This window comes from Equus caballus, chromosome 28, assembly GCF_041296265.1.
Source record: "Equus caballus isolate H_3958 breed thoroughbred chromosome 28, TB-T2T, whole genome shotgun sequence".
NCBI classification, from domain to species: domain Eukaryota; kingdom Metazoa; phylum Chordata; class Mammalia; order Perissodactyla; family Equidae; genus Equus; species Equus caballus.
In genome coordinates, this window is record NC_091711.1 from 23069843 (window position 1) to 23085179 (window position 15337).

General features: G+C 40.0%; 1 long non-coding RNA gene across 1 annotated transcript in view; it reads right to left on the reverse strand.

The window, feature by feature from the left end:
• Positions 1-15337, reverse strand: part of LOC138921239 (uncharacterized) — a 64725-nt gene that overhangs the window by 36898 nt on the left and 12490 nt on the right. Inside the window, exons 2-3 of the long non-coding RNA XR_011433658.1 lie at positions 6576-6700; positions 2399-2584 (exon numbers count right to left, since the gene is read on the reverse strand). This is a non-coding gene — a long non-coding RNA (uncharacterized lncRNA). The remainder of the gene's footprint in view (positions 1-2398; positions 2585-6575; positions 6701-15337) is intronic.

The following is a 15337-nucleotide window of genomic DNA, read 5'->3' on the forward strand; positions in this document are numbered from 1 at the left end:
CATGTGGCCAGGCCCCAGGTGTGGGAGAAACAACAGAGCTCCAGAGCCAGACATGCCAGGATTTAAATCCTGACTCTGCCTCTTTCCGATCATGAGAACTCCGGCAACTCAGCTTATTTGGCCTCCGTTTCCTCTTCTGTGAAAACAGAGATAATAACATCTCTTTTGTGTGCTTATGAGAAACTGTAGTACTATGTATATAAAGCAACTGACAAATAGAAGATAAACAATGACAGATTTTCTTTTTTAGAATTTCTATGTGAATAAAACAGGATTTCTCCTAAGCTTCCTCCTGAATGGCATTTGTTCTGAATTAAGGTCTCCTGATATGATTTAATATAAGCATAGGCCAGCAATCCTTTTTCAGGAAACTGTCACAGTGGTTGTTAAAACTTGATGCACACAGAGACTGAAAACTCAGCCTGTAAAAGGATGATGCTTATCTGAGTTTGCTCTCTCAAAGCACTGGAATGTTGACTCTGGTAGTTTACCTGAGTTCAACCTTTCAATATCTAAAACAATCTAAACCTAGGTGTGTATAGATTGTATGCCGTGGTGCTGGGGGGATACTGAGGACTCAGAAAAAGCCCAACAAAATTTGATGAAAATTACTGAACCCACTCAACAGAATGAGAGCTACAAGAAAATATTCAAACAATTCATTTAAATATAGTTATATTTAAAAAAAAGAGAGAAATAATAAGTAATGGGGAATTCACTCCTGAAGAGGAATTAATATTCAAAGGAATGGTTCAATTAAAATATGTCTTCTTTCATATGTTGCTCAGTATTTTGTGTGCCCTGCACACTTGTCCTACACAAGCAAGAAGATGTTTTATTGAATTAGAGCCTTCGGATTGTTTTCAAAATTCTCACCTTTGCTTAAGCAGGTTTTTAAGGTGATATTTGTATCAAGTAGCTGCACTTCAAATCTTTTACTCCATCCATGGCTGCCACATCAGCCTTGGACAGGTAAAAGGTGTCAGCACCCTGTCTCAGCTGCACCCACTTCTCTTGCTTTCTGCCCTCAGACTTCTCTGACCCCCGACATCAGATGCCTATGGGAACCAGATTGGTTCCAATGCATGCATAAATCTGGATGATTGACTTCCTGTGGGGGAAACCTTGGTCAACGCAGAGCTGGAGACAGTGGGTAAATACCTGCTCTTCTGCTTCTCTACTGACAATTCAGAGGTGCATTCTACACGACCCCGCAGGGAGTCACAGTGGAACCAAGCCTCAGCTGCCCACAGCAATGACCAGCTCTAAGATGCATCCTTATTTTGGCAATCCCTCCTACCCCATTTCACTCTTCTCAGTCTTCCACTCATGGCCCCCAGTTTGAGGGAGCTGACATCCTCAAGTAAACTACTTTCATAAAAGTTGTGTCTTAGATGCTGCTTTCTCATGGGAACCCAGGTGAAGATGGTATCGCTAAGATCAAAGAATAGTCAGGCAAAACTGCTGAGGCCTGAGTTTACACACTTCTGCAAGAAGGGCTGGGCTTTGCTAAGGTGAGCAGCGAGTCCCTCTAAGATGAGTGCCCCGTGTTTTCTCCCTATGCTTTCTGTTTCTCTGAAATGACAGAGCAGCTGATGCGCTACATGGTGCAGTGGTCAGAGCTGATGTTCCACTTCTATTGGGGTCTAAGATTCACACTTGGGCAGAAATTGTGAAGTCACAACCATTCATATGTAATACCCCACCTCGGTTCTGGCAGAATTAGCTCTGAGACTTTCCTGGTTAACCACTTTACCCACGATGTCACGTAGCTGAAAAATTTCCCCTCAAACTTAAGGTCCCCAAATGTATCTCTTACATCCTTTTTCACCACTTCCAGTAAAACGAGAATATTTTGCCATATAAATTTTACTCAGTGTGGCTTTTGTGTCAGCTGTGCAATATGACCAAACACTCAGAAATAGAAAATGATGGCACCAAGTGGCATCTTCTTAGCAAAATTCTCCTTTACCTTCTTTCACTTTCCCGCTGGAGGACTTTCCAAGACCTGCTCTCCGCCCGATCTGCCCCGAGCCAGGGAATGCTGTCTTGGCCATGTTCACATTTCTACATGTTGCTACGGGTGCTGTGCTTTTCCCTGGTGACCCCTTAGGGGTGGGTGAGGAGAAGGAGTCTGCAAAAGGGTAGAGCCGCCCATACTCTGCATATCTAGAGCTGGCCTTGAAGAGATGGCTACAGATGGGCCTTCTTTCACTCTAAGCTCTATTATTACCCAAAATATCTTCTGTTCTCTAGTGAGGCCAGCTTCGCTCCCTCCTTTTAATCAGCCATATGTCTTTTCTGGGTTTTGTTTTGTTTTCACCACAGGCAGTTCCCACCCCCCGCTTCCTTCCAAAAGACTGAAGAATTTTCCCCCTGACAGTTTTGTTTATCTTACTTCATCTCCCAATACGACCTCCCTGGTTGAATGCATCTTCCTGTTCTTTACGGTAGCACACAGAAGTGCAGAAAGACAGTGAATTTGGGAGTCAGACGGGCTCGAGTTTTCTGATTGGAGCTCTGTCATCTACCATCTGTGTGATTCTGAGCAGGTGTCTCGACTTCTGACCTTCAGTGTCATTCCCTGTAAAATGAAGATAACAATGTATATCACAGAACCACAGAATTTTTGTAAAGAATAAATAATATACAAAGTGCTCTGAAAGTGACTGTTTCTTTATCTCTCTGTTAGTAGCTATATTTTTCCAGAAGATATAGTCAGTTATGCCTCATTCTACTTGTCCATTACAGCTAAATCTAATTTTCCCAGCCAACTCTGATTCCTTTCTCCTGGGTTTCATGCTCATATTGTTTGGGTCTGCCCATTAATCAGTTTTTAATCAATGCCTTTGACCTCTTATAAAACGTCTTGTATATTATTGAAAGAATTGTTCATTGCTGACTAACAACAAACATTTATTACTTCCTAATAAAGTTTCTGAGGGTCAGGAAGCCAGGAGCATCTTAGCTGGGCGGTTCTGGCCCAGGGTCTCTCAGGGGGATGTACTCAAACAGTTGGCTAAAGTTACAGAGAATCTCAAGGTTCTACAGGGGCTGGAGAACACAAAACATAGTATGTGCCAGAGAACTCATCTCAGCAATCAAGCAAAATGTGTGACCCCAAATTGTGGTCATCCTAACGTTTGTTGATTTACTCATTGTAGGTTTACAATCTGGCTCTGCCCACCTAGACGAGAAATCCCTAGATTTGGATCAAATTGTTCTTCTAATTTGGGGACTTACTGGTTTGAAGTTCACAAAACCTAATAGTATTTTTGCCTGGTCAAAGTTTACCCTGTCTCCACATGATAATGACCTGCAGGCAAGCCAGGATCTTCCCCATGGGGACACTTTGCATGCACTCCTGCTGACGAAAATGTGCCTAGTGGGTCCAGAGTTTTGCACCATCTAGTTGAACAGAGATGGTCTGGACTTGCAACATATTCGAAGTCAATTTTAACAGTTCCCTCCTTGGCTGTGGGAAATCCTCAATATCTACTATGCTGGCTGTCTTCTGCTCTTCCAAATCCACTCTTCAGTGTTCTATGTTCTAGAAGACTGATCTGCATGGACTTCATCAGCAGGCTCCCTTGACCTCAGGCTTCTCAGCTAGGGTCTGGCCAATTGGAAGCACAGGGAGGGGCTTAAAAGAGCAGGAAGAGGGTGAGGTTGGGGGAGTTATCCCCCAGCTCCTTCCTGTCCAGATCACAGCATTAACTGTCTCGATACCAATTGCAGCCCCTGTCCAGAGGTCCTCTCTGCACAGCTGTTTATTCTAGGTTCCTGAAGCCTTTCCACCACCCATCCCGGCTTACAGGTAGTATCTGCTCCCCCACATTTACTAACTCTAGAGTACTTCGTTATTCACTTTTCCCCCCTAAACCCTGCCCACAACTTTGTAAATAGTCCTTTACTAAACTCTTCTCCATACCCCGTTTGGACGCGTCACCTGTTTCCTGCCAGGATCCTAACTGGTAGCTACTGTGAAGTGGTTGGTTTTAAACAGCTCAGCCTCCCAGGCTGCCTGCAGGTGTACATTAACCGTAAAGTATAGTCACAAGTAATTAAAAATAATTGGCTATGGAATTTCCTGGTTGTTATTTGAAAGAAACTTAGTGACTGGCAGCAGTTTTTCAATTCTGGAAAATCTGTGGACATAATCATTCATTGCCAAAAGCTACAAAAGGTGAAAATTAATTTATTGGGGATCATCGATATTAAACCAAGCAAAATGTTTCATGATTTAAAATAATAAATAACTTGTATCAAGTGCTATGTGACAAGCATCGCATCAAATGATTTACACTTTTTTAAATGCTCTTAGCCCTCACCATTGTTTTGTGAGGGATATTATTTTTGCCACTTGACAGGTGTGGAAACTGAGGCTTGGGGAGAAGAGTCTTGTCCAATGCCACACGGGCAGCCATTAATGGAGCTGGCATTTAACCACAGGCTGTCAGAATCCAGAGTCGGCATGCTACTCAATTTCCTCCTTAGTTAATGAATAAATAACTAAGCCAAAATGACAAAGGTAAGCCTTTGTTTCACTGGAAAATATTTGCTAATTTCTGTATGGTATAAATAGGCTGTTTATAATTATAAATTATACTACTGCTTGTAAGACGTTTATTTAGTCCAAGCTTGTTAGTTGATTTTGTGTCATAAAGGGAACCAGAGTTACTGTGAATTTCAAGCGTGGCCCACAAATGTAAGTAATTCTGAATTCACCAAAATACACACACACATAAACATACACACACGTACACACACATGAAAGTCTAACTGTAATAACCAGCGCTTAGCAGCTCCTCCACTGGGAAGTGGTTAGGCTTGGGTCTTCTTATAAATCTCCTTATAAATAATGGTTGTGTTTACACAACCTGGAAATACCGGATTTTTTCCTGAATGAGTGGTTGTTTCAGAATAGTGTAAACAGAGCCAGTGTTAAGGAAGAGGATTTCTTTGTCTGGTGAAACTCTGAGCATTTAAACAGCTGCTTAGTTTCACTCTGGGGGTGTCTGCATTTCATTGACAGATGGAATAATTTCCAAATGGGTTTCAATCAATATATACTAGACAAGTGGTTGAGAATTCTCTCCTAAGGGGGGTGGGGGGACGAACCAGAAAAAATGTAATTTAATCATGGTGTCTTATTTATTTTTTTTTTTAGCTTCTGTTAGTAAAGAACTACCACAAAAACCACATGTTGGGATGTGAAATTCCATGCAGTGGTCCGTATTTAAAGCTGTTTATTTTCATGCCGCAGGGTAGTTTTTGTTTGTATGTTCTTGTAATTTTTTTTTTCTTAAAGAGTAGGCACTAGATGTGTTTAAAGCATAATTTCTGCTCAAATTTATGCCCATGTTACCCTTTACTTTGCCTTCTCTAGGAGGTGTCAAATTAAATTTTTCAGTGTTATATATAATCCAAATATTAGCAATAGTTCCAGAGATTTTTAATTAAAACCCACAAGACATTATCATTGCTATTTTATATAGCCAATGTTCACTTAGATTTACCCACATATTAACCATATTCTTCTTGCATTCATCTCAGACCATTTTCCTTTTGCCTAAAATACATGCTTTAGAATGAATTGCCTTAGTGAGAGGTTGCTGGGAACAAATTCTCTTTTTTCCGTTTGTGCCTGAAAATGTTTTTATTTCACATTCATTCATGAAGTGTATTGGATGGACATAAAATGGCTGTTTGACAATTCCTTTCTCAGCACATTTTTTATATTATACCACTGTATCTGGCTTCCATTGCAGCTGTTGGTAAGTCAGCTGTCAGCCTCACTGCTTTGAGCCACAGGGGGCTCTGTTTAGTGCTGCCAGGATCCCTTTTTGGGACTGAAGGAATTTTACCCTCAGATGCTGAGAGGGGTGCTACCAGCTGACAGCCTGTGGCTATCAACATTAATGGAAATTGCTCTCAATTGAAGAGACACCCCCTCTAGTTCAAGTTCATTCTTGGAGGCTACCTGTATCTGAACACTGCTCTGGCCCATAAACCAGGTGACAGGAAAGGCTGCCACCTTTGAGTGGAGGCCAGAGCAGGAAATGCTGTGGTGCAGGTGGTCTTGACATTTGGGTCATTTGACTCAACAGACCCTAAGTTATTAGATGTATCAAAGGTAAGAAAAGCTGCAGTGTGACTTTAAGGCAAGCCACAACAGGAGAATCACCTTTAGGGTTCTGAAATAAGGCTGTCCCTCTGCAGCAGGAAATTAATATACCTTTCCAAAAACTGCTTCTGTGTGGGACTTGACCCTGGAAAAGACTAGATGCCTGGCCATGAAGCACAAAGTGACTATGAGTACAAAAGTCCCAACAGGATCTGGATTCTGTCAGGCATATCAAATTGATTGCTTCTTGATGCCTTGCATTGTTACTACCATCATAGAGTATCTTCCAAGGAAGAGGCACTAAATAACCAAGTAGAGAGAATGACTTGGGCAACTGACGTCAGTCAGCCTCTGTCATCCACTACCCCAGTGATGGCACAATGGGCTTATAAATGTAGAACCATGGTGGCAGGGAAAGAGGCTATTCATGGGCCCACAGTCTACTCACCAAGGCTGCACTAAATGTCCAACCTGTCAGCAGCATTGACTAATGCTAATCCCTTTGTACAGGATCATCTCTCAAGGACACCAACAATCTACTTGGTGGGATAAGTTTCCTCCATTGGACCCCTTCTGTATTGGAAGAAACAAAGAATGCATTTTGACTTGACAACACATATTCCGGGTATGAGGTTGACTTCTTATCCTGGGGGTCTCAACTAGCACCATTACTTGAGGGCTTAGAGAATTCAAGCTACCCAAATGAGATTCCCACAAAACATTGCAGCAGATTAATGAACCCACTTTATAACAACACTATGGTATGATATGATATGGTATAACAACACTATGGTATGGGCAAATACTATGGGATCCAGTGGATTTATAACACGTCACTCACAGGCTACAGGCCTGAGAGTGATGTACATGTTGAGGGGTCCAGGGGATTGGAGGAGGTCTAGGATTGGAGAAAAGAAGTTTCAGTGGGTCCACATCTTGTTGCCACAGGGCATGGGGAAGGCTGTGGATTCCAGTAGAAAATTCTGGTACATTTCCAAAGGCCTGGCTAATGCAGTTCAGACAGATATAGCAAGAACCAGGTTTACACCAAAAGACCAAGCAGAGGTGGTGGGGACCTGAGAAGAATGTGTGGACCAACCACACCTACCCCAATGCCATGATGTTGGTAACTTCCTGGGATGGAGGGAAGCAGTGGAGAGAGCCAGGCCTGGAACAGCCCTAGGTGGCAACTTGACCTTTGAATTAATGAGTTTAAACCCTGAGTGGAATTAACAAGTTAACTACTTGTTACTGTTTAAAGCAGAAGAGACTGTATTACTTTTCAGTGGCAAGATTAAGAGATTTTTAACATCAGCAGAAATGGAGGCACCCGAGCTAAGTCAATCTCTGTAATAGAAAAGGTAAAGTTATATTTCTGCCCAGCTAAACCGTGACCATTTCAAAACACTCCACATGTAATCTTCTTACATACAGGTGCCCTGACAAGCAGCTTTCAGAACTTCCTGGGACCCAACTCAAAATTAGCCATAATCGTCCATTCTCATCCCTGGGGGAGGGCAAATTTAACCTGGAAGGAGGAGATAAATTCAACTCATTTAAAAAATGTGAATCAGTTTTCTTTTACCACCATCCAAATGTCATTTAATGATTCACTTATTGGCACAGACACCTTTACAAAACACTCTCAAAATTCTCCAAAACTCACCCTCATACATTACTGGTGGGAATTTAAAATTGTTTAACTGCTGTGGAAGAGAGTTTAGCAATTGCCCAATAAGTTAAATATAGAATTACCATGTGACTCAGCAATTCCACTCCTAGGTATAGCCAAAAGAATTAAAAACAGATGTTCCCTCAAAAACTTGTACACAAACATCATAGCAACACCACTCACAATAGCTTAAAGCTGCAAACAAGCCAAAATGTCCATCAACAGAATGGGTCAATAAAATGTGCTGGACCCAAACAATGGAATATTGTTCACCCATAAAAAGGAGTGAAGTACTGCTCCATGCTACCACACAGATGAAGCTTGAAAACATGCTAAGTGAAAGAAGCCAGACACAAAAGGCCATGTACTGTGTGATTCCATTTATTGGAAATGTCCAGAATAGGCAAATCCATGGAGACAGAAAGCAGATTTGTGGTTTCCAGGGGCCATTCAGAGAGGAAAATGGGGAGTGACTCCTAGTGGGTGTGAGATTTCTTTTAGGGGAATGAGAATGTTCTGGAATAAGATAGTGGTGATGGTCATACAACATCATGGATGCACTTAACGCCATTAATTTTGTATACTTTAAAATGATTAAAATGGTAAATTTTAGGTTATGTGTATTTTACCACAAGAAAAAAGATTCTCAAAAACTCAGTCGATATTTCCCTTGTTCCCCCAAACTGTTTTAGGGCTCAAGGAAAGTTTCCTGCAATACTAGCTGAAATGGGTCACCAGTTTCTCCTCGTGGGAGGCAACCCAAGACTCTGATTGCGCTGAGTAAAGCTGGTCAGCTATTTTACAAGGAAAACACCTGGCACCGAATCCTGGGCTCTTTAGAGAACTGCTAGCTAAGCCTCTTCCCTGGGGTAAATTCAGCGAGAAGCGCTGTGAGTCTGAGCTTGCCAGGATCGTGTGGGCCACACCCAGCAGTTAATAAGTTGTTCCGAACTCTACGTGCCCCATCTTAATAGCTAGTTCTCCTCCCAATTTGTAGGTTCCCATAATCATGTGGCTACTCAAATGAGCACAGAGGAAACCACTAACAATTTGGAGACGAGACAGAGTCCAGAAAAGGAAGAAAAGTCCTGAAAATATAAATTTAGCTTGAGGTGTTCCATGAACACGAGACAGAGAGCTAGAATTAGGGTTTGTTCTAAATTTCAAAATCGACAAAACAGTGGCTTCTCTGAAAGCAGAGTCATTTGGATAAGGAACTCAGTCAAGCTGGCGTCTTCATGAGTGCAAGGGAACTGATCAAAGAATGCAAAACTTCTGAGACTCTTTGGTCCATCTGGTGACAACTGGTCAGAACAGTTTGCCATGACAGCCACCTGAGAAAAGCATTCTGCAAGTGGCTAGGGAAACTAAAGCTTTCTCTTCCCCAAAATGATAGTTTCGAGCACTAGCGTTTAACTTAGAACCAGCCCAGCAGTCAGCAGGAAAGAATATAAGTATGGAGAGGGAAGCAGGAGACAGACGATGTGAAACTTTGAAGTCTGGGATTTCTTCTAAGCCAAGTTAAATGATATTGCAGAGTTTTAAGCAGGAAAATTGACATCATATCAATTACGCTAATAAAAGGTCGCTCTCTCTGGTTTCGATGTGGAGAATGGACAGTTTGCAGGAACTTGAGAGCAGAAGCAAGAAGAGTTGCTGGAACAAAAGCTAGATGCTAGTGGTTTGGACCAAGGGGTGACAACAGAGATCTAGGGAAGTGAAGAGATTCCAAAGGTATTTAGGATCAGAGTCTATAGGGCAGGCTGATAGAACAGAACGTGTGGAAGGGGAGCAGAAAGGGAGGAGTCAAGAATTACTTGTAGATCGAAAGGAAGACTGCAGCACCCGGACTTTTTGTTGCAATGGGCAAAGCCAGTGTCCACCTTGTAGAAAATCTAGTCTGCATTTGCCCCTTCACTCCTACAAGCTCGGGCTATCCAGTCCAACTAAGTCAATGCTATATATTTGTTCTAAATCTTTGCCAATATGAGAAATGAAAATGGCATCTTGTTATATTTTTTAAATTAATAGTGAGGTAAACCACTTGTTCATGTGTTTGTTGGCCATTTGTGTTTCTTATGTGTGTTAATTGTCTGTTCTTTCTATCCATCTTTTCTTACTGGTTGGTAAGTCCTGACCACCAGTCCCTCAGAAGCCCTTTGTGTCCCATAGCTTTCTTGGCATTGTCCTCCTCTTACATCCCTGACAATTTCTGCCCAGTCTATTTCGTTGCCTCCATTTCCTCGCTCCTCAGCCCTAGCTCCACTCCTGCCTTGCCAAGCCTCTGTTCTCAGCTCTCTTCCCTTCCTTCTATATGTTCTAGATGATCTCTCTTATATTCACCAAATTAAGCTATTTTCTCTACATTAATCATCCTAAAATCTCCATATCCAACCATGGCCTCTTTCCAGATGTTCAAACCAGTGGTTCCAACTGTCCACTCTGCATTTTCATCTCTATGTCCGGCAGACACCTTCACTAAAACATGTCTAAAATAAAATATCAACCACTCATTTCCTCCAGCCAACTTCTCCTCATTTCCTATTTCTATCCATAGTACCAAGCTTATCTGAATTTCTCAGACTATAACTTCCTTCATTCATTTATTCATTTTTTCCAACAAATATTTATAAAGCATCTGCTACGTGTCAGGCACTGGGCTGGGCCCTAAAGTTTTTACTCCTTAACCTCCTTCCTAGTGTTACTTCTATTATTGACTCTTGTGGATTTTTCCTTAGTGATAACCTGTCAAATTTATTGCCTCCTTTTGACTCCTGTTGCCGCCATCTTAATTCCTAGTCTCTCCAGCAGGTCTCTTACACCTCATCCACAGCCTCATCACAGTTCTTACTTCTCACACCTGAGTCAGGTGAATCAGCCTAGAACATAGCTCTAATCATCTCATTCCCTCCCTCAACATCCACCTTGGACAGCACATGTACAGATAAAGAAAAATCCAGCTCTTCAGTGAACATTGACGGCCCTCAAGCCATAGCTCTCATTCATCCCTGCTCTCCATCCAACTCTCCACGAACACACTTGCATATTTGGCTTTCCTTCTTCATTTTACATCTTATTACTTTATTGAATATATCTTTCTATTAAGACATGATTTATATACCTTAAAATGAAGAGAGTTTGGGTGTACAGTTCGATGAGTTTTGACAAATGTGTACACTCATGAAACTCATACCCAAATCAAGATGTAGAATATTTCCAGGACCAAAGAATTCCCTTGTGCTCCTTTCCAAGCCGCCCCAACCCCAGCCACAGGCAAATGTTGTTCTTATTTCTGTCAACATAGATTAGTTTTGTCTTTTCTTGATTTCTGTATAAATAGAAACATATATAATCTACTCTTTGTGTCTGGTTTCTTTAGCTAAACATAATATCTATAGAATTTGTCCATGTTTTTTATGCATCCATAGTTCGTTCCTTTTTTATTGCCGACTAGTATTCCATTATGTGAATGTACCACAATTTGTTTATTTGGTTTCCTGTTGATAAACATTTAGACTGTTTCCAGTTTGAGGCTATTATGAATAAAGTTGCTATGAATATTCACGTACAAGTCTCTTTGTGGACATGTTTTCATTTATTTGGGATAAGTACTTAGGAAGAGAATTTTTTGTTTCTATGGTTTGTATATATTTAACTTTATAAAAGACTGTTATACAGTTTTCCAAAATGGTTTTGCCATTTTACATTCTTACTATCAATGTGTGAGAGTTCTACTTGCTTTGCATTCTCACCAATATTTGCTATTGTAAGTCTTTTTAATTTTAGCCATTCTAATTGGAGTGAAGTGGTAACTCAAGGTGGTTTAATATGCATTTCTCTGCTGACTAATGATATTGACCACCTTTTATATGCTTATTGTCCATTTGTACATCTTAGTTTGAGAAATGACACTTCAAGTCTTTTTCCAGTTTTTATTGGGTTTCTTTATATTATTGATTTATAGCTGTTCTTTATGTATTGTGGATACAAATACTTTAAGAGATATATGTATTGCAAATATTTCTCTCAGTTTGCATCTTACCTTTTAATTTAACATGCTTATGATTAGCAGAAGTTTTTCATTTAGACAAAGTCCAATTTATCATATTTTTCCTTTCTTTTCTTTCTTTATTTTTTTTGAGGAAGATTAGCCCTGAGCTAACATCTGCTGCCAATCCTCCTCTTTTTGCTGAGGAAGACTGGCCCTGAGCTAACATCCATGCCCATCTTCCTCTACTTTATATGTGGGACGCCCACCACAGCATGTCATGCCAAGCAGTGCCATGTCCACACCCAGGATCCGAACTGCCGAACTCCAGGCCGCTGAAGCAGAGTATGTGCACTTAACTGCTGCGCCACTGGGCTGGCCTATTTTTTCTTTTAATGTTTGTGCTTTACAGAGTCCCTCTAAGAAATTTTTGCCTACCTAAGTAGGCAAAACTTCTGATGCTTTTTTAAAGATACTAGCAGGCTTTTTATAAAAGTTATGAAAATGGAAAGTATTTAGAATATCCAAAAATGATCTTAAGAATGAAAAGCAAGCAAATTTTGGAGGACATAAGCTACCTACTTTCTACCTAACAACAGTAATCAAGACAGTGGTGTGGTATGTGTGTGAGGTAGACTAATAGATCCATGGAGGAGAGCAGAGTCCAGAAATAAACCCACACAAATAAGATCAGTTGATTTTTATATTTATTTATTTATTTATTTTGAGGAAGATTAGCCCTGAGCTAACATCTGCTGCCAATCCTCCTCTTCTTGCTGAGGAAGACTGGCCCTGAGCTAACATCCATGCCCATCTTCCTCTACTTTGTATGTGGGATGCCTGCCACAGCATGGCTTGACAAGTGGTGCCATGTCTGGTGGCACAGCGATTAAGTTCACATGTTCTGCTTCAGTGGCCTGGGGTTTGCTGGTTCAGATCCCAGGTGCCGACATGGCACCAGATCAGTTGATTTTTGAGAAGGAAGTCAAGACAATTCAATGGATACAAGAAAGCCTAGTCAACAAGTTGTTCTAGAATGACTAGATAGATATATGCAAAAAATAAATATTAACTTTTAATTTATACCACACACAAAAATTTGTGATGGACCATACAGCTAATGATGAAAACTAAATAATAAATCTAGAAAAAAATTTTATTATTTTCTCCTTCCTAGCATTTCCTTTTGACAGACGATCCATACTTCAAGGCTGAGCCAAAATATAACCTTCATAAAGACTTTCATAATCACAAGTATCAGAAATAAGTACTACTTTATCTAATTCTTACAGCACTTTCCTTATGCCATGTTAAACAGTGTGTTACAGTCAAATGTGTACTTGTGTGTACATGTACATCACAACCATCCTTCAAAATGGTGTGTTTCTTGGCAGGTCCTGTTCTTCACTGAATTCCCCGAACTATGCAGCAGAGTCTTCACCCATAGTAAAATATCAATAAACAATTGATCTCAGAAATGTAATTCCATACAGAAATATCGAGGAAAAAAAGAAAGGAAGAGAAAGAAGGATTTGCTGCTTGCTTGTAGGGTAGAGAGAATGGTGGTAGGATAGAGGGAGAGAGAGATCAAATACAAATGATTTTAATAAATGTGTCAACATACATTGACACATTTGCTAGCAAGAACAAACTCTAGCAAGAATTCAGTTGCAACATTGGACAGGACCTTTGCATGAACAACTCCAAAGCCTTTATCAGAAAATAATGGAAACTTTACAAGTTTTGCTTTTGATACAAACTAAGAGCATTCATAAGTAACGGTCTCTGGAGAAATCAATTGGGACTAACTGAGATCTTCCTCGAAATGATTTATGATTTTTTATATACTTTGATTTACAGCCAACTTCCATGAGACCAGTATTGTGAAGAATTGTATTATCATTGCCACCATTGAATATTTTGCTCCAAAAGCAAATTATATATATAATTCCAGGTTCATTTAAAAATATATTTATTGCTTTGTACCTCTTCTTACATTGTGTCAAACACAATGCAGCCAAGAATGTACTCAGCTTCACATATCACGCTAACTCAGGAGAGGGTATGGCGTGTCGAAAGAACGAACAGTTCTAATGAGAAAGACAAAACAGGGAGGAAATAATGATAGGAGATTCAAAGAACTTCTCAGATTTTTAATTTCAGTTGAACGATATAATGAAGCCCATTAAAATCTCAACTTATTTGTGAGATTCAATTTATACTTGTCTCAATAGAGCCCTATTTATTCTCTGAAGTCGTACCTTTATTTCAAAGACTGTGAGTCATTCCAATTCCATCAGTACCTTAGAATTGCCTTTCTTTTCATTTAAAAATATATTTGCATTTGTAGGTAAGTTATTTTAAAATGGATAAGTAAAAATAATTGAAGAATGGCTGCCGCTTTATTGCCATGGTACGCTTATTCTAAAATACATATGATCTATCAAATACATAGGAGGATAAAGCGATTACATCCCGTTATTATTGTTACCAAAACTGCTGCGAATAAGATTCTGTAGAAGCACTGGAATAAAAGGCAAGGCCATCACTAATAATCTTGATGTGGTTTCACAGCCCTCAGCCATCTGCCTGGTAACTCTGTCTTCCTCCCCCAGACTGGGCTTCCCCCAGAAAATCCAGATGTTAGCCGGAAGAGGTGGGCTGAGTAACCGCACCATTCAGGAGCCAGTCTGCATAGTCCAAAACAGCCCTATTTGGCTTTTCCAGGGAAGTTTAAAATATTCAAAACTTTTATCTCTCTCTCTCTCTATAGTCCTCTTTTTTTCAGAACAAAATTCCAAGTTCCTTTATCTAGTCCTCGTCTGACAAGATTTCTAGAAGTAACTCCTCCTAGCTTCTCATTTATACACAACATAACTTTTAAAGCAAAATTTACCTTTCTTTTTATTTACTTTCCATGTTATATGTTAATATATAGTCTATCGATAAAAATTAGTTTAATTTATGTAGCTATTAATTAGGAAATAAATAGATTGAGCATTTGCCACCAAAAAACTCTTCATTTATTCTTGATTTTTTTTTTTTCCTGAGGAAGATTCACCCTGAGCTAACATCTGTTGCCAATCTTCCTCTATTTTGTATGTGGGTCACCGCCACAGCATGGCTGCTGACCATGCCCAAGAAGCAAACCTGGGCCGCCAAAGCAGAGCATGCTGAACTTAACCACTAGGCCATGGAGCCAGCCCCCTTGATATTTTTGATATAAGGTTCTAAACTATGTTTTGTTCTTTTGTTCTATTCCCAGTAAATAATGAAGAAAAGTTTTGTCATCTTTACATACGCAAGAGAAAATTCAAAAAATTAGGATTGAGTACATTTCTGAGAGCATCACTTTATAAATAAAGAACATCCACATAATGGATGACAATGTAATTCATTTTTTACATACAAATATACTCTTGCATTACCTGAAATACTTCCATAACTTATACTTTTATTATAAAAAGCAAACCCTGCTCTGTGCTACCATTAATGAAAAAAATCATGTTTTTTTCTGCAACCAAAGTAATTCTGACTTTTGAGTAGAACA